The sequence below is a fragment of the Gopherus flavomarginatus genome, chromosome 11 (genome assembly GCF_025201925.1).
Source record: "Gopherus flavomarginatus isolate rGopFla2 chromosome 11, rGopFla2.mat.asm, whole genome shotgun sequence".
NCBI classification, from domain to species: Eukaryota; Metazoa; Chordata; order Testudines; family Testudinidae; genus Gopherus; species Gopherus flavomarginatus.
Window position 1 is genome coordinate 18,081,671 of NC_066627.1, and position 24,163 is coordinate 18,105,833.

At 47.0% G+C, this 24,163-nt stretch overlaps 1 non-coding gene across 1 annotated transcript; it reads right to left on the reverse strand.

Moving 5' to 3' along the window:
• Positions 1-4,986: 4,986 nt before the first annotated feature.
• TRNAI-UAU (transfer RNA isoleucine (anticodon UAU)) lies at positions 4,987-5,059 on the reverse strand. Its single transcript has one exon. It is a non-coding gene; the product is annotated as a tRNA-Ile (tRNA).
• Positions 5,060-24,163: the final 19,104 nt, after the last annotated feature.

Below are 24,163 nucleotides of genomic sequence, written 5' to 3' on the forward strand. Positions count from 1 at the left end.
TTCCCATGTTTAAGAAGGATGAATTCAAACTGGAACAGGTACAGAGAAGGGCTACTAGGATGATCCGAGGAATGGAAAACCTATCTTATGAAAGGAGACTCAAAGAGCTTGGCTTGTTTAGCCTAACCAAAAGAAGGCTGAGGGGAGATATGATTGCTCTTTATAAATATATCAGAGGGATAAATACCAGGGAGGGAGAGGAATTATTTAAGCTCAGTACCAATGTGGACACAAGAACAAATGGATATAAACCAGCCATCCGGAAGCTGAGACTTGAAAAGAGAGGAAAGTTTCTAACCATCAGAGAAGTGAAGTTCTGGAACAGCCGTCCAAGGGGAGTAGTGGGGGCAAAAGACATAGCTGGATTCAAGACTAAGCTTGATAAGTTTAGGGGGAGGATGGCATCAGGGACAGCTTTAGGAACTGCGGGGCCCAATTTGAATACCCAGCAGTGGTTCGGGTCTTCCGCGGCACTGAAGAACCCCCCACCACCAAAGTGTCATCGAAGACCCGGACTGCCACCTGGTGAGTAAAAAAAATTAAAAACGCACCTGAGACACGGAGCCCTTGTAGGCCTGGGGCCCTCTTAGACATGGGGTCTGATTCTGGGGAATCAGTGGAATCGTTCTAAAGTCGGCCCTGGATGGTATGATGTGATAGCCTAATTTTGGCAATTAATTGGTCTTTGACTGTTAGCGGTAAATATGCCCAGTGGCTTGTGATGGGATATTACATGGGATGGGATCTGAGTTACTACAGAGAATTCTTTCCTGAGTGCTGGCTGGTGAGTCTTGCCCACATGCTCAAGGTTTAACTGATCGCCATATTTGGGGTCGGAAAGGAATTTTCCTCCAGGGTAGATTGGCAGAGGCCCTGGGGGTTTTTCGCCTTCCTCTGCAGCATGGGACACGGGTCACTTGCTGGAAGATTCTCTGCACCTTGAAATCTTTAAACCATTTGAGGACGTCAATGGCTCAGACACAGGTTTGATACAGGATTGAGAGGGTGAGATTCTGTGGCCTCTGTGGTGCAGGAGATCAGACTAGATAATCACAATGGTCCCTTCTGATCTTAAAGTCTATGATTCTATATCTATGTATTATTTCTATTACAGGAATAGCTAGAGACTCCAACCAAGAGTGAGGTCCCATTTTGATAGGTACCTCTTAAGCATACAGGGCTAGATTTTTAAAGGTATTTGATGCTGAAAGAAGCAGGTAGGGGTTTAGTGAGATTTTCAACCATGCCCACGTGCCTTGATTTCAGTGGAAGTCAGATGTCTTGGCACTTCTGAAAAACTCACTAGGTGACTGTCTACATCTTTAAGCACCTAAATGTCTTTGAAAATCTGGGCTATAGTGGGACTGCATGGGTTGGAAACAGGAGGGAGCACGGGCTATAATGGCAGTGAGGAAGGAGGGTCAGGGCAAAGCTGGGAGGCAAGATCAAACCAGTATCTTAGATGCCTATATACAAATGCAAGAAGTATGGGTAATAAGCAGGAAGAACTGGAAGTGCTAATAAATAAATACAACTATGACATTGTTGGCATTACTGAAACTTGGTGGGATAATACACATGACTGGAATGTTGGTGTGGATGGGTATAGTTTGCTCAGGAAGGATAGACAGTGGAAAAAGGGAGGAGGTGTTGCCTTATATATTAAAAATGTACACACTTGGACTGAGGTGGAGATGGACATAGGAGACTGAAGTGTTGAGAGTCTCTGGGTTAGGCTAAAAGGGGTAAAAAACACAGGTGATGTCATGCTGGGAGTCTACTACAGGCCACCTAATCAGGTGGAAGAGGTGGATGAGGCTTTTTTCAAACAACTAACAAAATCATCCAAAGCCCAAGATTTGGTGGTGATGGGGGACTTCAACTATCCAGATATATGTTGGGACAATAACACCGCAGGGCACAGACTATCCAATAAGTTCCTGGACTGCATTGCAGACAACTTTTTAAAAGCTACTAGGGGGGAAGCTGTTCTAGACTTGATTTTAACAAATAGGGAGGAACTTGTTGAGAATTTAAAAGTAGAAGGAAGCTTGGGTGAAAGTGATCATGAAACCATAGAGTTTGCAATTTTAAGGAAGGGTAGAAGGGAGTACAGCAAAATAGAGACAATGGATTTCAGGAAGGCGGATTTTGGTAAGCTCAGAGAGCTGATAGGTAAGGTCCCATGGGAATCAAGATTGAGGGGAAAAACAACTGAGGAGAGTTGGCAGTTTTTCAAAGAGACGCTATTAAGGGCCCAAAAGCAAGCTATTCCGATGGGTAGGAAAGATAGAAAATGTGGCAAAAGACCACCTTGGTTTACCCTTGAGATCTTGCGTGACCTACAAAATAAAAAGGCATCGTATAAAAAATGGAAACTAGGTCAGATTACAAAGGATGAATATAGGCAAATAACACAGGAATGCAGAGGCAAGATTAGAAAGGCAAAGGTACAAAATGAGCTCAAACTAGCTACGGGAATAAAGGGAAACAAGAAGACTTTTTATCAATACATTAGAAGCAAGAGGAAGACCAAGGACAGGGTAGGTCCACTGCTCAGTAAGGAGGGGGAAACATAACGGGAGACTTGGAAATGGCAGAGATGCTTAATGACTTCTTTGTTTCAGTCTTCACTGAGAAGTCTGAAGGAATGTCTAATATAGTGAATGCTTACGGGAAGAGGGTAGGTTTAGAAGATAAAATAAAAAAAGAGCAAGTAAAAAATCACTTAGAAAAGTTAGATGCCTGCAAGTCACCAGGGCCTGATGAAATGCATCCTAGAATACTCAAGGAGTTAATAGAAGAGGTATCTGAGCCTCTAGCTATTATCTTTGGGAAATCATGGCAGACGGGGGAGATTCCAGAAGACTGGAAAAGGGCAAATATAGTGCCCATCTATAAAAAGGGAAATAAAAACAACCCAGGAAACTACAGACCAGTTAGTTTAACTTCTGTGCCAGGGAAGATAATGGAGCAGGTAATTAAAGAAATCATCTGCAAACACTTGGAAGGTGGTAAGGTGATAGGGAATAGCCAGCATGGATTTGTAAAGAACAAATCGTGTCAAACTAATCTGATAGCGTTCTTTGATAGGATAACGAGCCTTGTGGATAAGGGAGAAGCGGTGGATGTGATATACCTACACTTTAGTAAGGCATTTGATACGGTCTCGCATGATATTCTTATAGATAAACTAGGAAAGTACAATTTAGATGGGGCTACTATAAGGTGGGTGCATAACTGGCTGGATAACCGTACTCAGAGAGTAGTTGTTAATGGCTCCCAATCCTGCTGGAAAGGTATAACAAGTGGGGTTCTGCAGGGGTCTGTTTTGGGACCGGTTCTGTTCAATATCTTCATCAACGATTTAGATGTTGGCATAGAAAGTACGCTTATTAAGTTTGCGGATGATACCAAACTGGGAGGGATTGCAATTGCTTTGGAGGACAGGGTCAAAATTCAAAATGATCTGGACAAATTGGAGAAATGGTCTGAGGTAAACAGGATGAAGTTCAATAAAGATAAATGCAAAGTGCTCCACTTAGGAAGGAACAATCAGTTTCACACATACAGAATGGGAAGAGACTGTCTAGGAAGGAGTATGGCAGAAAGAGATCTAGGGGTAATAGTAGACCACAAGCTTAATATGAGTCAACAGTGTGATACTGTTGCAAAAAAAGCAAACGTGATTCTGGGATGCATTAACAGGTGTGTTGTTAACAAGACACGAGAAGTCATTCTTCCGCTTTACTCTGCACTGGTCAGGCCTCAGCTGGAGTATTGTGTCCAGTTCTGGGCACCGCATTTCAAGAAAGATGTGGAGAAATTGGAGAGGGTCCAGAGAAGAGCAACAAGAATGATTAAAGGTCTTGAGAACATGACCTATGAAGGAAGGCTGAAGGAATTGGATTTGTTTAGTTTGGAAAAGAGAAGACTGAGAGGGGACATGATAGCAGTTTTCAGGTATCTAAAAGGGTGTCATCAGGAGGAGGGAAAAAACTTGTTCACTTTAGCCTCCAATGATAGAACAAGAAGCAATGTGCTTAAACTGCAGCAAGGGAGATTTAGGTTGGACATTAGGAAAAAGTTCCTAACTGTCAGGGTAGTTAAACCCTGGAATAGATTGCCTAGGGAAGTTGTGGAATCTCCATCTCTGGAGATATTTAAGAGTAGGTTAGATAAATGGCTATTAGGGATGGTCTAGACAATATTTGGTCCTGCCATTAGGGCAGGGGACTGGACTCGATGACCTCTCGAGGTCCCTTCCAGTCCTGGAGTCTATGAGTCTATGAGTCTTTGAAAGTCTGGGCTATAGTGGGACTGCATGTGCTTCTAAGCAAGGCTATGTTTCAACTAGCTATTATAGGCTCTATTATGCAGGAGGTCAGACTAGAGGATGAAGATGGCCCACTCTGGCACAGAGATTTGAAGTATTTGCAGCAAGGTCAAACAGAAGGTCACTGTCAGAGCTAAGAATAGAATCCAACTGTTCTGACTTCTGGGCCAGTTCTAAGTCTATTTCATCATTACTGATAGACCATAAGAGCTCTTGTTTGGTTTCTTCTTTTCCATTTTAGGTTCATCCCTCCGATTCTCCTCTTACCTGCTCAATTACTTTGCCTGCCAAGAGAAAAACAGAGAGGCAGGGTAGTGGTAGGTATGGCCATTAGCACTAATTGATCCATTAGTGAATACCAGGTGATTTCGAAGGACTTTGAAGGAGGCATACACAACCTGGGTCAGCATTTGCCCCAAGGGTTCCTCACTGGCTTTCACAAGCTATAACAAGAGGAATCTAGTTCAGGTTCTGATTCAACAGCAGATTGTGCTTGGACAGAAACCTGAGCCCCCGTTGTGTCCTAGAAAAATCTATTTGTTGTGGCAGGTCTATAGTGAAGATAAAATTGAGGGGGCTGGGATACATAGGAGTTGATTCTGAGATATTCCCCCATAAAAACACACATAGACCATACAAATTAACAGACCAGGCCCCAGTGAGATTGGAACTCACAATCCTTGGTTTATAAGACCAGTGCTCTTACCACTGAGCTATGGAGCAACTATGTACATGGCTGTGGTAAAAACTCTATTGACTTACAAAGGCCAAGATTATACCATAGATGTCTGCATTTGTTCTGCTATATTATTTCACCCATCATCATAACCTGCTGACTCTGAACCCGTCCCAGCATTCTGTGGAAAGTACAAGTCGTACACATTGTACAAAGTGGAATTGAGTTTAACCTTATTGAATTAAGTTTAAGTATTTTAAGACTTCACTGTATTAAAAATGCAAAGGTTTATGTGCTGTTGTGGGATTGTCTATAACTTCTCGAGGAAATGTGACATGTAAATCTTTGAAGGTGTTATGAGCTTCAAAGGAATCCTTGAAATCATGTGCTAGACAACCACAGTTATGTGGGATGCTAGGAAATACCTGGGACGAGGGGAATGCAAATTCCTTCCCCTGGAACCATCCTTTTAGAGCTGCATCCTAAGGAGACACCCATTATCTGATGATCACCTGTCACATGAGGACCAGACCAGAGACCCAAATGGAATAAAACTGACTCTCAGTTTCATGGTGTCATAAACAGATAGCTAAGGGTTAATGTCTCTTTCACCTGAAGCACCTGACCAGAGAACCAATCAGGAAACCGGATTTTTTCAACTCGGGGTGGAGGGAAGTTTGTGTCTGAGTCTTTTGTCTGTCTGCCTGCTTTCTCTGAGCTTTGGAGAAGTAGTTTCTACTTTCTAGTCTTCTGTTTCTAAGTGTAAGGACAAAGAGATCAGATAGTAAGTTCTATGGTTTCTTTTCTTTGGTATTTGCATGAATATAAGTGCTGGAGTGCTTTGATTTGTATTCTTTTTGAATAAGGCTGTTTATTCAATATTCTTTTAAGCAATCAACCCTGTATTTTTGTCACCTTAATACAGAGAGACCATTTGTATGTATTTTTTCTTTCTTTTTTATATAAAGCTTTCTTTTAAGACCTGTTGGAGCTTTTCTTTACTTCAGGGAAATTGAGTCTGTACTCACCAGGGAATTGGTGGGAGGAAGAAATCAGGGGAGATCTCTGTGTTGGATTTGCTAGCCTGATTTTGCATTCCCTCTGGGGGAATAGGAAAGTGCTTTTGGTTTCCAGGACTGGGAACAGAGAGGGGGAGTCACTCTGTGTAGTTTCACAGAGCTTGTGTCTGTGTATCTCTCCAGGAGCACCTGGAGGGGGGAAGGGAAAAAGGATTATTTCCCTTTGTTGTGAGACTCAAGGGATTTGGGACTTGGGGTCCCCAGGGAAGGTTTTTTCAGGGGGACCAGAGTGCCCCAAAACACTCTAATTTTTTGGGTGGTGGCAGCAAGTACCAGGTCCAAGCTGGTAGCTAAGCTTGGAGGTTTTCATGCTAACCCCCATATTTTGGACGCTAAGGTCCAAATCTGGGACTAAGGTTATGACATGGTGTAGCAGCGGTTGGGATATAGACAGAATCCAGAAGCCAGTAGGAATATTATATTTTTCTTTTCTCTGCTAAGGGCTTTTTAGCAGAGAGAAACAGTTTGGTTTTAAAAGGGAACCAGAGAGAATTTTTTTTTCTGCTCTCTCTGGCAGTTTGTGGCTTGCATAATAAGCAAGAAGCCATTAAGGAGCTGTTACAGGTCTTTTGTCATGCAATAGCACTCCCATTGAGAGTCATTACCAGCACTATATAAATGCAAATAAAGTGGTTTTTCAGGTTTACTTAACATTGAAGATTAGCTAAAGGCACTGTTGCTAGGCAGACTTCAGGAGGCAACAGAGAACCTGCAGTGCAGAAGATAAACACCGGAGGGCACCCCAACACAAGAAAACAGGAACCATGACTTCTAAGGCAAAAATTGAGGCCGAAGACAAATCAAAGAAGCTGAACACAGGCGACAACTGGAAATAAAACAAAAAGAGATGGAGATGAAAGAAAGAGAAGAACAAATCAAACAGGCAGCACACAAAAGAAAACTAGAAGAAGAAGAGTTCGCCCACCGAAGGAAACAAGAAGAAGAAGAGTTGGCCCACCGCCGAGAAATGGAAAAACAACAAAAAGAAAATGAAGAGAAGGAAAAACAGAGAAAGCATGAACTGGACTTGGCAAAAGCTGGGCTGCATGTGCCAGCCAACCCTAACAACCCGGCGCCAATTATTGCTCCACAGCACAGGAAATTTCCCACCTACAAGGCAGGTGATGACACCGAGGCCTTCTTGGAAAATTTTGAAAGAGCCTGTCTTGGGTACAACATCCCCGAAGACCAGTACATGGTAGAATTGAGGTCACAGCTCAGTGGACCTTTAGCAGAGGTGGCAGCTGAAATGCCTAAGCAGCAAATGAATAACTATAAACTTTTTCAAACCAACGCCAGATACAGAATGGGGATAACCCCAGATCATGCCCGTCGGCGCTTCAGAACCCAAAAGTGGAAACCAGAGGTGTCATTTCCCAAACACGCCTACTACATTGCAAAAAACTATGAGGCCTGGATAACAGCAAACAACGTTCAAACCTTGAAAGAACTGTACCTCCTCATAGAAATGGACCAGTTCTTGGATGGTGTTCCTGAAGACATCACACGGTACATACAATATGGAAAACCCAAAGATCTCACTAAGGTGGGGAAGATTGGAGCCAAATGGATGGAACTGGCACAAAGCAAGAAAGCTACTGTCAAGGGGAACGATTACTCCAGGGGGCACACAGACCATAAACCCTACAACCGAGGACAGCCAAAGACCCCACATACCACCCAAGTAAAGACACAGACACCCTACCCTTCCACCTCACCAGTCTCCAGTAACTCACCTCGGCCTAGTGACCCATCACATGGAAGATGCTTTAAGTGTAATAAATTGGGACATATCAAGGCCAACTGTCCAAAGAACACCATGCGAGTGCAATTCATTACACCACCATCACACCAAAGATCCCCAGGCCCGGATGCCTCTCAAATACCCTTGGAGCGAAGGGAAAATTTGAGAGTGGGTGGAAAGAAGGTTACTGCGTGGAGAGACACGGGGGCACAAGTGTCAGCTATCCACCAATCCTTCGTTGACCCCAAATTCATCAACCCAAAGGCCAAAGTTACAATTTACCCCTTCATGTCACAAGCTGTAGACTTGCCTACAGCTCAACTGCCTGTCCAGTACAAAGGCTGGTCAGGGATGTGGACTTTTGCAGTCTATAACAATTATCCTATCCCCATGCTACTGGGGAAGACTTGGCCAACCAGGTGAGGCGGGCCAAGAGAGTGAAAATGGTTACACGTAGCCAAACCAGGCAAGCTCCCAGACCCATTCCTGTTCCTGAGCCGTCCACAGAGGCCCCATCTGTGTTACCAGAGACCCAGACAGAGGTAGTGGACCCGGATTCCATGCCTACCACTGAAACAGCCACAGCATCTCCAGTCCCAGGCCCGGAACTGGAACAGCAACCAGCACCAGCAAGTGCAACCACATCTTCAAACTCAACGCCAGAGGGCGACAGCGAGCCACAACTGGCAGAAGCAACAGACAGCCATACCCAAAAGGCTCAGCCAGAGCCTGAAATACCCTCAGGTGCACCAGCGTAGAGCAGTTCACCAGCAACGGAAACAACCCCATCACCTACATCGCTTCCAGAAGGACCAAGCCCAAGTCCACAGTCTGAGGAAGAACTGGTGACCCCAGCCTCAAGGGAACAGTTCCAGACTTAGCAGGAAGCAGATGACAGCCTTCAGAAAGCATGGGCGGCGGCACGGAGCACCCCACCGCCTCTCAGCCCTTCAAATCGATCCCGGTTTGTTATAGACCAAGGACTTTTATACAAGGAAATTCTTTCTGGTGGACACCGGGAAGAATGGCAGCCGCAAAAACAGTTGGTGGTTCCAACTAAGTACCGGGGGAAGCTCTTAAGCTTAGCCCATGATCATCCCAGTGGCCATGCTGGGGTGAACAGAACCAAGGACCGGTTGGGGAAGTCCTTCCACTGGGAGGGGATGGGCAAGGACGTTGCCAAGTATGTCTGGTCTTGTGAGGTATGCCAAAGAGTGGGAAAGCCTCAAGACCAGGTCAAGGCCCCTCTCCAGCCACTCCCCATAATTGAGGTCCCATTTCAGCGAGTAGCTGTGGATATTCTGGGTCCTTTCCCAAAAAAGACACCCAGAGGAAAGCAGTACGTACTGACTTTAGTGGACTTTGCTACCCGATGGCCGGAAGCAGTAGCTCTAGGCAACACCAGGGCTAACACTGTGTGCCTGGCCCTAACAGACATCTTTGCCAGGGTAGGTTGGCCCTCCGACATCCTTACAGATTCAGGGTCTAATTTCCTGGCAGGGACCATGGAAAAACTGTGGGAAACTCATGGGGTGAATCACTTGGTTGCCACCCCATACCACCATCAAGCCAATGGCCTGGTGGAAAGGTTCAATGGAACTTTGGGGGCCATGATACGAAAATTCATCAACGAATTCTCCAATAATTGGGACCTAGTGTTGCAGCAGTTGCTGTTTGCCTACAGGGCTGTACCACATCCCAGTTTAGGGTTTTCACCATTTGAACTTGTGTATGGTCACGAGGTTAAGGAGCCATTAAAGTTGGTGAAGCAGCAATGGGAGGGGTTTACGCCTTCTCCAGGAACTAACATTCTGGACTTTGTAAGCAACCTACAAAGCACCCTCCGACACTCTTTAGCCCTTGCTAGAGAGAACCTAAAGGATGCTCAAGAAAAGCAAAAGGCCTGGTATAACAGACATGCCAGAGAACGTTCCTTCACGGTAGGAGACCAGGTTATGGTCTTGAAGGCGCAACAGGCCCATAAGATGGAAGCATCATGGGAAGGGCCATTCACGGTCCAAGAGCGCCTGGGAACTGTAAACTACCTCATAGCATTTCCCAATTCCTCACTAAAGCGTAAAGTGTACCATGTTAATTCTCTCAAGCCTTTCTATTCCAGAGATTTACAGATTTGTCAGTTTACAGTCCAGGGAGATGATGCTGAGTGGCCTGACAGTGTCTACTACGACGAAAAAAAAGACGGTGGCGTGTAAGAGGTGAACCTCTCAACCACCCTGGAACGTCTGCAGCGGCGACAAATCAAGGAGCTGTGCACTAGCTTCACCCCATTGTTCTCAGCCACCCCAGGACGGACTGAACGGGCATACCACTCCATTGATACAGGTAATGCTCACCCAATCAGAACCCCACCCTACCGGGTGTCTCCTCATGCCCAAGCTGCTATAGAACGGGAGATCCAGAACATGCTACAGATGGGTATAATCCGCTCATCTACCAGTGCATGGGCATCTCCAGTGGTTCTGGTACCCAAACCAGATGGGGAAATACGCTTTTGCGTGGACTACCATAAGCTAAATGCTGTAACTCGTCCGGACAACTATCCAATGCCACGTACCGATGAGCTATTGAAGAAGTTGGGACGTGCCCAGTTCATCTCTACAATACACTTAACCAAGGGGTACTGGCAAGTACCGCTAGATGAACCTGCCAAGAAGAGGTCAGCATTCGTCACCCATGCGGGGGTGTATGAATTCAATGTCCTTCCTTTCGGCCTTCGAAATGCACCCGCCACCTTCCAGAGGCTGGTAGATGGTCTACTAGCTGGACTGGAAGAATTTGCAGTTGCCTACCTCGATGATGTGGCCATTTTTTCAGACTCCTGGCCCGAACACCTACTACACCTGGAAAAAGGTCTTTGAGCGCATCAGGCAGGCAGGACTAACTGTTAAGGCCAAAAAGTGTCAAATAGGCCAAAACAGAGTGACTTACCTGGGGCACCAGGTGGGTCGAGGAACCATAAACCCCCTACAGGCCAAGGTGGATGCTATCCAAAAGTGGCCTGTCCCACGGTCCAAGAAGCAGGTCCAATCCTTCTTAGGCTTGGCCGGATACTACAGGCGATTTGTACCACACTACAACCAAATCGCTGCCCCATTGACCGACCTGACCAAAAAGACCCAGCCAAATGCCGTTAAGTGGACTAATGAGTGTCAAAAGGCCTTTACCCAGCTTAAGGCGATGCTCATGTCTGACCCTGTGCTCAGGGCCCCGGACTTTGACAAGCCATTCCTAGTAACCACAGATGCATCTGAGCGTGGTATAGGAGCACTGCTCATGCAGGAAGCAACACATCACAACTTCCATTCTGTCGTGTTTCTCAGCAAGAAACTGTCTGAGAGGGAAAGTCACTGGTCAGTCAGTGAAAAGGAATGCTATGCCATTGTGTACGCCCTGCAAAAGCTACGCCCATATGTTTGGGGACGGCGGTTCCAACTACAAACTGACCATGCTGCACTAAAGTGGCTTCATACTGCCAAGGGGAACAACAAGAAACTTCTTCGTTGGAGTTTAGCTCTCCAAGATTTTGATTTTGAGATTCAGCACATCACAGGAGCTTCTAACAAAGTAGCTGATGCACTCTCCCGTGAGAGTTTCCCAGAATTCAGTAGTTAAAAAGTGTTCTTAAAATGTAAAAGTCTGTTAGTTATATACTTAGTAGTATATGTAAAGGTGCATGTGTTGTAGTAATCTGTTTATTTTCAAGTTCTAGAAGGAAATCGCCGCCAGTGAGCTTCCCCACTGTCTGCAATTTGGGGGGCGTGTCATAAACAGATAGCTAAGGGTTAATGTCTCTTTCACCTGAAGCACCTGACCAGAGGACCAATCAGGAAACCGGATTTTTTCAACTCTGGGTGGAGGGAAGTTTGTATCTGAGTCTTTTGTCTGTCTGCCTGCTTTCTCTGAGCTTTGGAGAAGTAGTTTCTACTTTCTAGTCTTCTGTTTCTAAGTGTAAGGACAAAGAGATCAGATAGTAAGTTCTATGGTTTCTTTTCTTTGGTATTTGCATGAATATAAGTGCTGGAGTGCTTTGATTTGTATTCTTTTTGAATAAGGCTGTTTATTCAATATTCTTTTAAGCAATCAACCCTGTATTTTTGTCACCTTAATACAGAGAGACAATTTGTATGTATTTTTTCTTTCTTTTTTATATAGAGCTTTCTTTTAAGACCTGTTGGAGTTTTTCTTTACTTCAGGGAAATTGAGTCTGTACTCACCAGGGAATTGGTGGGAGGAAGAAATCAGGGGAGATCTGTGTGTTGGATTTGCTAGCCTGATTTTGCATTCCCTCTGGGGGAATAGGAAAGTGCTTTTGGTTTCCAGGACTGGGAACAGAGAGGGGGAGTCACTCTGTGTAGTTTCACAGAGCTTGTGTCTGTGTATCTCTCCAGGAGCACCTGGAGGGGGGAAGGGAAAAAGGATTATTTCCCCTTGTTGTGAGACTCAAGGGATTTGGGTCTTGGGGTCCCCAGGGAAGGTTTTTTCAGGGGGACCAGAGTGCCCCAAAACACTCTAATTTTTTGGGTGGTGGCAGCAAGTACCAGGTCCAAGCTGGTGGCTAAGCTTGGAGGTTTTCATGCTAACCCCCATATTTTGGACGCTAAGGTCCAAATCTGGGACTAAGGTTATGACACATGGGTGTTCTTGTTCTGGGAAAACAGCTGTCCTGAATTTATAACCACTGGGGAAAAAACAACCAAAAAAACCCAACCCTGTGTGAATACTGAAAGACTTATCACCGGCCAGGTCCCTTGTTGGAGTTGGGATCATCTCTGGTAGACTTATTAGCATGCATGTGTGATTCTATACCTTGGGGGAGTGTCCTGGAAATCCCATATTCCTCATTTTTGTATAATTGTGATCTTACATCCAAAGCATGCCTTGTAAGGTATCAGGGGAAAGATTATGATCTGCTGAAAGTCATTTCTCTGTCCATATAATTATATCATTGATGCATATGAAGTTATGAGAATTGTGTTGTATGGTGGTCACTAAAATATGCTTTAACTTGGGATATCAGCCAGATATTAGCTCTCTAGAGGCAACAGCAAGGAAAGTAACCAACACCTGGGTGGGGTATCAATCAACCCATCAACAACCATTGTCCAGCAAGGGAGCTATGACACAATGACTCACCTGCATGAGGCCACACCAGGGGAATTTCTTAACCTTCCCTGGAGACTCAGCAATGCCCCTCAAACATGCCTGGACTTGTGTTTTCCAAGCACATGGACTGAGGGTATAAAACCAAACACAGGGGGCCAAGGTTGGCCCTTTGTCCTTCAGGCACCTACGCTGCAAGCAACAAGGAGACTCTGAAGACTCCTACTGAGGGGACTGGCCCAGATTTCAAGGGTGGAATCTGTATACTATGGATTGCAATATCCAGTGGAGTGAGAAAAAAAGTTTAATCTACATGTTGCCCAGTGTAACAGGGTTGAGAGTTTAGACTGCATGGCTATATTTTATTTTATTTTGGTAACTAACTCTGATTTTTTGCCTATCACTTAATATCACTTAAAATCCATCTTTTGTAGTCAATAAACTTCTTTTACTGTTTATCTTTACTAGTGAGTTTGCCTGAAGTGAGTGGCAAATGTGTTCAGCTTTGCAAAGGTTGGTGTATACCCACTATAATAATAATAATAGGAGATATACCTATCTCCTGGAACTGGAAGGTACCTTGAAAGGTCATTGAGTCTAGCTCCCTGCCTTCACTAGTAGGACCAAGTACAGGTGTGTCACAACGTACGCGCATTTAACATGCGCTATTTCAGCTTTACGCTGTACGACTGGAGTCTGTGGGGGCGTGGCCTCAAGATTTAAAGATCCTAGGGCACCACCTGTGGCTGGGAGTCCTAGGGTCTTTAAATCACCCAGGGGGCTCCCAGCTGCAAAGGTGGCTGGTAGCCCCTGGGACGAACTAAAGGGCCTGAGGCTCCAGCCACTGTGGAGCCCTGGGACCTTTAAATGCCAGCCCCAGCCCAGCTATCAAAGCTGCGGGTGGGATTTAAAGGGCTCCTCCGGGCTCCCTGCCATGGTGGGAAGCCCAGTGGAGCTCTTTAAATCTCGCCCACAGCTTCCCCTTTCTCTGTGTGATTCATAAGTGGCTCTGGGAGCATTCATGCAGTCTAGCTGGCTGTGGGGTCTCCACATGCGGTTGTGCTGAGTGATAACAGCACCTGGAGGAGTTTGCTGATGGTCACTAGCAAGTCATTGTGAGAGTCAGCCAGGTTGGAAAGAGTTAAAGGGGAACAGTGATCCCACGGTCCCAGGCTGCACCCCGGAGATCCCGTCACAGCATGTAAGTTCTGTTATTGTTTTAAGATGTTTTCTCTGTAATGCTTTTACCTTAATAATAACTGTGCTTGCTTACAGAGAGTTCTGTGCTGATTGAACTGTGGGCAATTACTCTGTGTATGGCCTCAGAGGAGAAGAAGTAGTCCTCCAAAGCAGACCTGTTGAGGCAGTCCATATTGCTGAAGAATTCACAATTAGGCAGGGAACAGTGTGGCCTGGAATAACCCTGATCAAGAGAGAGAGAGAGACATGTGTCTCCACCCAAGAGAGGTGAAGCTGGGAAGCCGGGAGCCTATCGCGGGTGACCTTGTTGGACAATAGTGGGGGAACACAGATGCAGTTGCCCTCGATTGTGATAGACTACACAAAGTTACTCAAATGTTACAGTGTTTGCAGAATCAGGCCCTAAGAAAGCAAACACAATTAATTCAGAGAGTTTAGAAGAGGGAGACAGTCAAATATACAGAATCTTTCAACTATAAATATCCAGTTATTTCCACCGGGTCCTGTTCTAAAATGGTGATCAGGACATGAAAGTGGATGAGGACAGACATTGGTATAGATAGATGCATTTTAAACACCAGGCTACAATTTTATTAAAATTTAACATTGGAGAGTATCTATCTATCTGTCTATCTATCTATCGATCTCAGTCTCTCTGCAGTGGCTTACAACTGATATATGTACATACTCCTCTCACCTGAGTGAGAGATAGCTCAATGGTGTAAGTATTTGCCTGTTAAACACAGGGTTAGGAACCCAGTCCTTAAGGGGGCCACTTAAGAATCTGGGGCAAAATCAGTGCTTGGTCCTGCTAGTGAAGGCAGGGGGCTGGACCTGATGACCTTCCAGCTCTATGAGATACATATGTCTCCATATGCTTTTTCACATCTCACATTAGATGGAGATGATGAACAGAGCTGCCTGTATTCAGGTGGTCATTGGTGCTTGGGTCACTGGGCTTCTGAAGGCACTGGTGAATGTCCTCTTCTTGAATTGCTTAGACTTCTTTGGCCAAACAGAATCAGTCAGGTAAGCTGCAAGATCCCTCCCTACCATATCTGTATTCCACAGAATCCTTTCCCAATGATACAGTGTCCTCATCTCTAGCGTTATCATAGGAATGAGCTAGTTTCTGATCATCCTCATCTGTTATGTCTACATCATCTCATCCATTCTGAAAATCCAGGCAACATAGGGAAGATGCAAATCCTTCCCCGCTTGTGAATCACATCTCACTGTGGTCACTTCATTCTTTCTATCTGCTTTACTAACACTCAGTGGGAGTGTTTTGGCTGGCTAGCTCCCAAAAGGGGAAGAGTTCATGGGAAATCAGGACCCTGAGACTGACAGTCCCCAGGAACAATGGAGAGAGGCCAATGCTCCAGCTCAGCCTGATTGACAGGGCAGGCAGGCTAATCAGGGAGTCGAGAGGACAGAGGGTTTCCCATCCTCTGTGTGAGCTGGAATTGCCTGGGTCAGACAGAGTGGCGCCGAGTTAAGGAGAGAGCAGAGGCTGGAGCTGAGCTGGGGAACAGAGTTGTGCCAGCCAGAAGGGCCAGAAAAGCAGCCCAGGAAGCAGGTCAGAGTTGGGAGCAGAGCTGCAGCCACAGAGCCAGGTGTAGTGAGCAACTAGGGCCAGCCAAGGGAGGACCTTGGGCAAAGGGCCCAGTGCAAAAAGACACCCCCAGCCAAGGGTCCTTGCAGGCCAGATTGGGAGGGGGATCTTTACCCGACAGGCAGCTGATGCTGGGAAGAAGGTCCCCACCACCTAGAGCCCGGAGGTGAGTGGCCACCATCAGAGCAAATGTCCAACCCATGGTGTCCCTGTGGCACAGCCAGGGCCTGAGAAGGAGACCTGGGACCTAAAAGGAAGAGACTGTGAAGTGCCCTGATGTCCAGAGACACTGTTTGTGATGTTCCCTGCCACAGAGCAGGGTGATGTGTTTTCTTTTAATTTTTCCCATTTGTCCTTATTCTTTTTTTAAAACTGTGAATTAAACAACTTGTATTTGCTTTAAATTGTATGAAATGATCAGTGGGTCAGGAAGGTGCCCAGTGCAGAGAGAGTGCCCTGGAGTGGGGACACCCTAGCTCCTGTCCTGGGTGACCACAGCAGGGTTGGGGGTTGAGCTTCCCCCAGGAATCCTGGGCCCAGCCTTGTTGTGGTTACGAGGACTCTGCTAGACAGGAGAGTGGAAGGGGAGTCCTCAAGGGCAGAGAGGCCTCTGGGTAAAGGAAGTGGGAGTGAGGACTCAGATCCTTTCACCAGCGCACTTCACGGGGGTAGTGCAGAAGCCAGGAAAGTTCCCCGCAATAGCGGGACCATTCCCCCGCTTACATGTAGGTACTTGAATCTGGCCTTATTGTCTCTGGTGCATCCAGATGAGGGTATGAAATCTTTGCTGGTGAACTTTGCAGATGACACAAAGATAAGGGGTGTGGTAAATAATGAAGAGGAGAGGAGAGAGAACTGAATCACCTGGTTAAATGGTCACAGTCCTACAAAATGTGTTTTAACACTGCAAAATGCAACATAACCCATCTGGGAACCAAGAATGCAGGCTGTTACCAACAGGATGGGAGAGTATGTCTTTGAAAGAAGTGAATCAGAGACAGACTTAAGGGGTCAACCTAGATGATCAGCTCAATAAATTCACTGGTTAGTTACAGCAACAAAAAAAAATAAATTTAAAAAAAAGGGAGGGACTTAGGTTCCATTCCCAAAAAGGCAGCTCTGGTAGAGGTGAGGTGCTTTCCTTATAATGCTTTGCTCATTGATTAGGACACTTACTTGGTTATCATTAGTGGCAATACAGCACCATTCATAATGGCACTGGGACAGAATGAATATGCAAATAACTGTAGCCCGAGAGTTGGGGAATGAAAGGCGAATGCAGTGCCAATGACTATTTATACCACAGGGAACACCTGTGACAAGTGAAACTCAGTTTACTCCCCTACCCGACTAGCTTAGCAGTGAAGGTTGGTTCTCTTCTGCAATATGCGAGACCACGGTGCGAGTCCTTTCTCTTTAGGAGGCGCAGGCTATAAGTCCCTGCAGGAGGGGGGCCTAGGGTGACCAGACGTCCCGATTTTATCGGGACCGTCCCGCTATTTGTTTGTTTGTCCCGCGTCCCGACCAATGCTAGGTCCAGACACTCGACAAACAAGCAAAAGCTTCGGAGCTCGCAAGTGCTCGCGCCCTCCCGCGCCCCGACTCCGCCTCCTCCTTCCCCCATTGGCTCACTCCCCAAATCCCTGCCCCCATCCCCGCCCCCTCACTGCCCCATTGGCTCCCTCCCCAAATCCCCGCCTCTTGCCACGCACGCCGTGCCCAGGAGACTCAGGGTAGCGTGGGGCAGGTGTGAGTCCCAGTCCGGCCTGGCCCCGAGCAGGCAGGACCCGGGCGCGGTACCTGGAGGGACGGTAGGGGGCGGCCCGCGGGGGCAGGCGGCAGCTGTTCTCCCCACCTGGGCAGCCGGACTCGGGAGCAGCCGCTGCTGCAGCTCCCACTGCCGCGGGGGGAGGAAGCGGCCAAGCACGTGGCGCCCGAGCACGAACCCCCCGAGCCCGAGCCTGCTGCGGGGACCCAGCAGCGCGCACGCTGCGCCCAGCCCCTGGCCAGTCGCGTCTGGGCTGGCTGCCCAGCTGGGGCAGTCCCGCGGCGGAGGCATCGGCAGCCCAGCCCCGTTCGTTCCCCTGCGGGACCCGAGCGGGACGGGGGGCTGGGGCCTGCTGCCCCCACTCCGGCGCCGCCCGCGGATTGCACCAGCTGGGCAGCCACCCCACACGCGACTGGCCAGGGGCTGGGCGCAGCGTGCGCGCTGCTGGGTCCCCGCAGCAGGCCCGGGCTCGGGGAGGTTCGTGGGCGCCAGAGCCGCAGCCGCGGAGCTTGGCCAGCGGCCGCTTCCTCCCCCGCGGCAGTGGGAGCTGCAGCAGCGGCTGCTCCCGGGTCCTGCTGCCCAGGTGGGGGAACAGCTTCCGCCTGGCCCCGCAGGCCACCCCTGCTCTCCTGGTACCGCGCCGGAGTCCGGCCCGCGCTCCCCTGAGTCTCCCGGGCCTCCCTCCAGCGCTTGCGGAGGGAGACGGAATCGGGGGTGGGGATTTTTTTTTTTTTTTTTTTTTTTTTGCTCTGCTTCCATTTTTTCCCCTCTGTCCCCGCCCCCCGCGTCCTGATATTTGATCTGGTTACCCTAGGGGGGCCTATGACCATAGGTGCTGGAGGTTACTGAAGCACCCACAGCAGCGCTGTAAGCTCAGGGGAGGGGGAGTGTGCTCTGCTGGAGTGAGTGCCCTGCGGAACAAGGCTATGCAGGAAGTACTGCCCAGCAGGGCCGATTGGTGGCCCCTTGCAGCCCACTGATTGACTGATACTAGTATTTAAACCAGGAAGCCATGATGGGAGGAGAGGGGGAGGAGTCTATTTGAGCAATAGTGCTTGTCTGCTTGGGATTTTGCTTACGATGGGCTCTAGACTCTGGATTCCAGCTCTGGTTTGTCTGTGACGTAGCTATGTGCTTGCTGTCTATAACCTGATCCCAGACCCCTATTTCTTGATCTCTTGACCTGGCACAACCCAGACACTGCTATTTACCTGCCACCTGCAACTTGGTGCTTGGCCCTGGCATTCTGACCTGGCTTGCTCCCAGCTCTGCTACTCATTGCCTGGCAGGTGCTCGCAGGCTGCCTATGTTCCAGCCCTGACACAGAGGGGTGGGTTAAACCTGGACGTTCCACATCCCAGGGGAATGCCCTAACCCTGCATGCATCTGAATAAGTGGGTTTTTCACATGTGAAAGCATTTGTCCAAATATATCTGTTAGTCTTTAAGATGCCACCAGATTCCTTGTTGTTTTTGTGGATACAGACTAACATGGCCACCCCCTGATACTCGCCTTAACCCTGGGACTAAAGGTCTCAAGGACAGTTCTGCTGTTTGCTGAAAGGTGCCTAAGTCTCCTAACCCCTGCAAAATTGTCTAAAACTATTTGGCAAATTTTTGTAAAATTTGTGACTAGTTTGGGATGAATAACATTGCCTTTCCCCCAAAATAAACTTTTTAGTCAACAAATTTTGCCCAGATGGGGTACCTGGGTGAGACTTCATGGCCTGTATTATACAGCAGGAGATCAGCCTAGCTAATCTAGTTGTCCCTTCTGGCCCTAAACACTACAAAACCTATGAAATCATGACATTTCCCAACACTCCTGATATGATTACATAACTTTGTTAAACTAATGAGTGTAATGTTCACTTTGTAGGGTGGTGGTTCCCTCCCACCCTTTGTCTGTCTTGTCTATTTCGATTATAAGTAGACGTGACAGAATTTGATTTATTTTCTAACACTTCAGCAGATAATACTGAAGCTTCTTTTTAATCCTTTTTTTCGATTTCTTTTTTATTTTCACAGTTGCAGGAAACAATGTGGGAGGTCAGACATTGGGGGAGGGATAAGACAATTATTTAATGACAGTAGACACTGAAATTCAAAAAGTTAAAGCTCTATAAACATAAGAACACAAATGATCAAAATCACATATCAAAGTATAGAGTGAATAGCCTGAAATCAAACTCTGTTCTCAGCCAGCATTTTTCTTTTTTTTGCTTCTCTGTAAATTTTGATTATTAGTGATGGAAATATTTGTTGTCGGTTCATGTGTGTTTGGTGAAATCGGCACTACCAATAAAATTCAAATTCTTTTGAGCCTAATCATAAACTCTTTGGGGCATGGATTATTTCTCACTGTGTTTCTACAGCACCCTGCACAATGGAGCTTTGGTCTTGACTGGTGCATCTGGATGCCATAGTAATGCAAAACGATATAAACATGCCCGTTAATTTTCATTGCAAGGTACTATCAAGTTTGAATGAGTTGTATTCTAATTTTTCTCTAGTAAAACTTGAACCAGGACCCCTGGGTTTCATTCCTGGCTCTTCTCCTGACAGGCTGTGTGACATTGGGCAGCTCACTTCCCTGCTCTGTGCCTCAGTTTCCCTCCCCCTCCACTTTGTCTGCCCTCTCTGCTTAGACTGCAAGCTGTTGGGTGGAGGGACTGTTTCTTGTAGTAGGGTACAGTACAAGGATACCTTGATCTCAGTTAGGGCCTCTGGGTGTTATACTAATGTATGGGCTGGAGTTGGCTTAGACTACTTTGAAAACCACTCACTAGATGACAAATCAATAGTAGAAGGTGGTGATAATACTAGTAATGTGATAGTCCATGTGTTGTATGTTGTTCATGTTCATCATTGTCATGTTCATCATTGTCAGAGGAGCTGCCTGGTTCTGAATATGTTTTTGTAAGATCTGCTCTCGTCCAACCACAGCTGTTTGCATTAGAAGCAGGAATTGAGTGAGGCACGTCCCATGGCCTGTGTGAAACAGGAGAGTAGGCTGCATGATCACAGTGGTACTGTCTGGCCTTAACATCCATGAATTATTGTCGCCTTCCATCCATTCCCTACAATGCTCCTTCCTTCTCATTTCTTACTCTTTGCTGCCCTCTAGTGATCACACGAAGCCAACAGCATTTCTTTGATATGAGCCCTAATCTCAGTCTCTTGCTTTTCCTTTGATAGACAGCATGATCATGATCCAGCTCAGTGCTTCCTCTTTGTCAGTGAAAATGGCATATGGCCCATCTGCAACTGCTGTTAGCAAACCGCTCCAATGGCTGGACATGGGGCACTAGATGGGAAGGGCTCAGAGTTATTACAGAGATTCTATCCCAGGGATCTGGCTGGTGGGTCTTTCCTACATGCTCAGGGTCTAACTGATCCCCATATTTGGGGCCGGGAAGAAATTTTCCCCCAGATCAGATTGGCAAAGACCTTGGGGGTTTATTGCCTTTCTTTGCAATGTGGGGCATGGGTCACTTGCTGGTTTGAACTAGACAAATGTTGGATTCTTTGTAACTTGAAGTCTTTAAATGAAGAATTGAGGACTTCAGTAACTCAGCCAGAGATTAGAGGTCTATTACAGGAGTGGGTGGGTGAGGTTCTGGGGTCTGAAACATGCAGGAGGTCAGACTAGATGATCATGATGGTCCCTTCTGACCTGAAAGTCTGAGTGTAAAATTTCTAAACCAAAACTGCCCCTTAGCTGAGTTGGGACACTTGAAATCTGGATGGGTTCACAGGCACCCACAAAAATGTACCTCTATATTGTTACTTCATCAGCAAGTAATGCAGGTAGGCCCCAGTCCTGGTAACACTGAGACAAATGGGAGCTTGGTGTTTGATCTCAGTGGGGTTGGGGCCCATTGTTTGCGATTACGTCTGTCTAGGTAGCCAAATGCTTCCCAGCATAGTAGAGTCTGGGCACACCACAACCAACGATAAATGTAACCTCCCATCATTCATGTGAAATAGGGAGAGAGGATTATCTCCATGTTAAATGAAGGGAAACTGAGGCACAGAAAGGTGGATTTGCAGCATCTGATGATCCAGCCTTCTGTATTTTCTAGTATTTACATAGGCCTCATCCGTGTAGGGTCTGAGTATCTCACAGTCATGAACAGACTTTAATGCCATAACACCTTGTGAGGGTGAGAAGTGCAATTATCTCTATTTTACAGATAGGGAAACACAGGCATGGAAACTATGACGTGATTTACGACAGTTGATTCACACAAGGAGCTATGGCCCATTGAAACCAGCTGGGGTCTGGCCATGTTGAATCAAATGGAGCTATGACCAGTTTCTACCAGCTGAAGGTCTGGGGTCCACAGGGTTTAAAGTTAAGATTTTTTTTTTCTAGCCTGCTTGTGGGATTTGGAGACACAATTCCCATAAATGTTGGTTTGGAAACTTCACCCTCAGTCACCATCTCAGTGCCTCATGCAGGACCAGCAGTAAAGCCAGGAAGTAAGCTGAGACGTCTGAGGGCTGGTCGAGTGCCTTAAACCGATGATCAGAACTTCATGTTTGCGCAGAAATCACTGGGTGAGCCCTGCTGGTGGTAAACAGCCCTGTTCTGTGGGTGTGTAACTGTGTGTTCCTGCTGCATACAAGGAGCATTTCAGTGTGCACTTGCATCTGTCTGTCATTGCTATGTTGAGGGATATAGGGTGTGTGTGTGTGTGTGTGAGAGAGAGAGGGAGAGAGAGATTCCTACCCCCCGGTGGAAAAAGGAATCCTGTTCAGTATGTGTGTATTTGTGTTTGTGTATGTATGTGTGTATTGTTACCCCCTTTTGGAGGCTATGAGACTTGTGGTGTGTGTGTATACGTATTACCCCTGTTTGATGGGCTGCAGTCTGGTGTGTGTGTGGACTGCCCTGTTGGATGAACTGAGGTTTTCTGTGTGTGTGTGCGCGTGCGCACACGCGCACATCCAAAATGAATATCAAAGTTTTGTGCAATGTGGAGTATTTTGGCAGGGGTGTGGGTTGTCGATTTACGTAGGTTTGTTGTTCCATGCACATGGGTAAGGGGCTATCACAGGTAAAGCCCAAAGTACTCTGGTGGGTGTGTCCCAGGAGGACCATAGCAGTGGGGTGTGTATGTGTGCGTGAGTAGGGGAAGGAAAGCGCAAGCTGCTTTGCGATGCATTGAGACAGCTCAGCTCTGTCCCAGGCCTGGCCTTGCAGGGGGTGCTCTGGGGCAGAACTCAACAGAAATACCAGGCTCTGAGGGTGGCAGGCCTGGGTTACCAGGGCATTGTCAGGTTCGGGGTGTTCAAAGAGGAGTGAATGTCAACTGGACCGGCAGTGGGTCAGGACCGAGGAACATTGTCAGTGTTGTGTGTTCGGAGTGGGACAGCAATGATAGGAGTGTTTAGCACAGGATTGTGATGCATTGACTGAGCCAGGGAGCAGTTTGGGGGCAGGAATAGAAGCGGTGATGTAAGTCAGGACTGAGGCATGTCACCAAAGTAGTGAAGGGAGCCAGCCCTGGGAGAGCAGAGGGATTGTGGGTCAGGACTAATGGACTTCAGCAGAGAACAGGCGGCTGCAGATCAGGACTGAGGGGCAATGACAGAACTGTGCATGTGTGGGGGGAGCCTAGGGGACTGCAGATCAGGATTGGAGCCCATCAGCAGAGTGCTGTGTTGTGGGGCAGCCCAATGCTGGGATAACAGGGGCTGCAGGCTGGGAATGAGGTGCAGGACCAGACCTGTGTGTGTGTGAAACCAGAGATGGAACAGTGAAGGGGGCTGTGGGTTTGGACTGAGGGGCACTGGCAGACCTGGGGTTCGTGGGCAGGACAGCAAAGCCTCTCACAACTCAGGTATGTTGGCTGAGCTCCTTCTCTGAGGCGTAGAAAACTTGGCTAACCTAGTGGGAATATGAGGTGTGTTTACGTGGCAGTTTCTTTGCAGACATCCCTCCCTCTTGCATTCCCTCCCTCCTTGGGGTCTTATGGAATTTATGAAGGAAGGGGTCGACATTCACAGCGGCTGGGAATGACTGGCTTGACCATTTTGCTGTAACCAGCAGGGGCTACTTGACAAAGAAACAGACCTGTCCCTTCCTTTGTCTAACTTTAATCAATGACTCTGACTTTCTCTTCTAATCAGCCCGATGGGACTACCTCTGGGACCTGCATTTCCTGACAGCATTTCTATTCTAATGATCCTCAAGGGGACCCATTAAAAGAAGGAGTAACTTTGTTTCTGCTATTGGCCTATAACTCCTTGAGAAGTTGTTAAATCTCCAGGCAGTGCCCAGCTCTGCTGGGTTTAATATTCCTCAGAGTGCTGATTAAGACATGAAGTTTTAATGATCTGTGTGTCCTCCTTTAAATCTCTCTAAAGTCACAGGTGCTTCATAGCTAATTGGAGAGATTTCTTTTTAGTATGTGTGTTGCCAGCTGAGATGATTTTAACAAGCACATAAGGAAGCAGGTTTTTAAAAAAATATATTTTATCTAAGCAAAGCATCAGTGAAATTAATATATTTCAAGTGAAACTGATCTGAGTTCCTTCACACTGAGGATCTGTCATCAGACGTATAGAAACAGCTGCATCCTTAAGGTCAAGCACCTTTCACAGTGTGAACAGACCA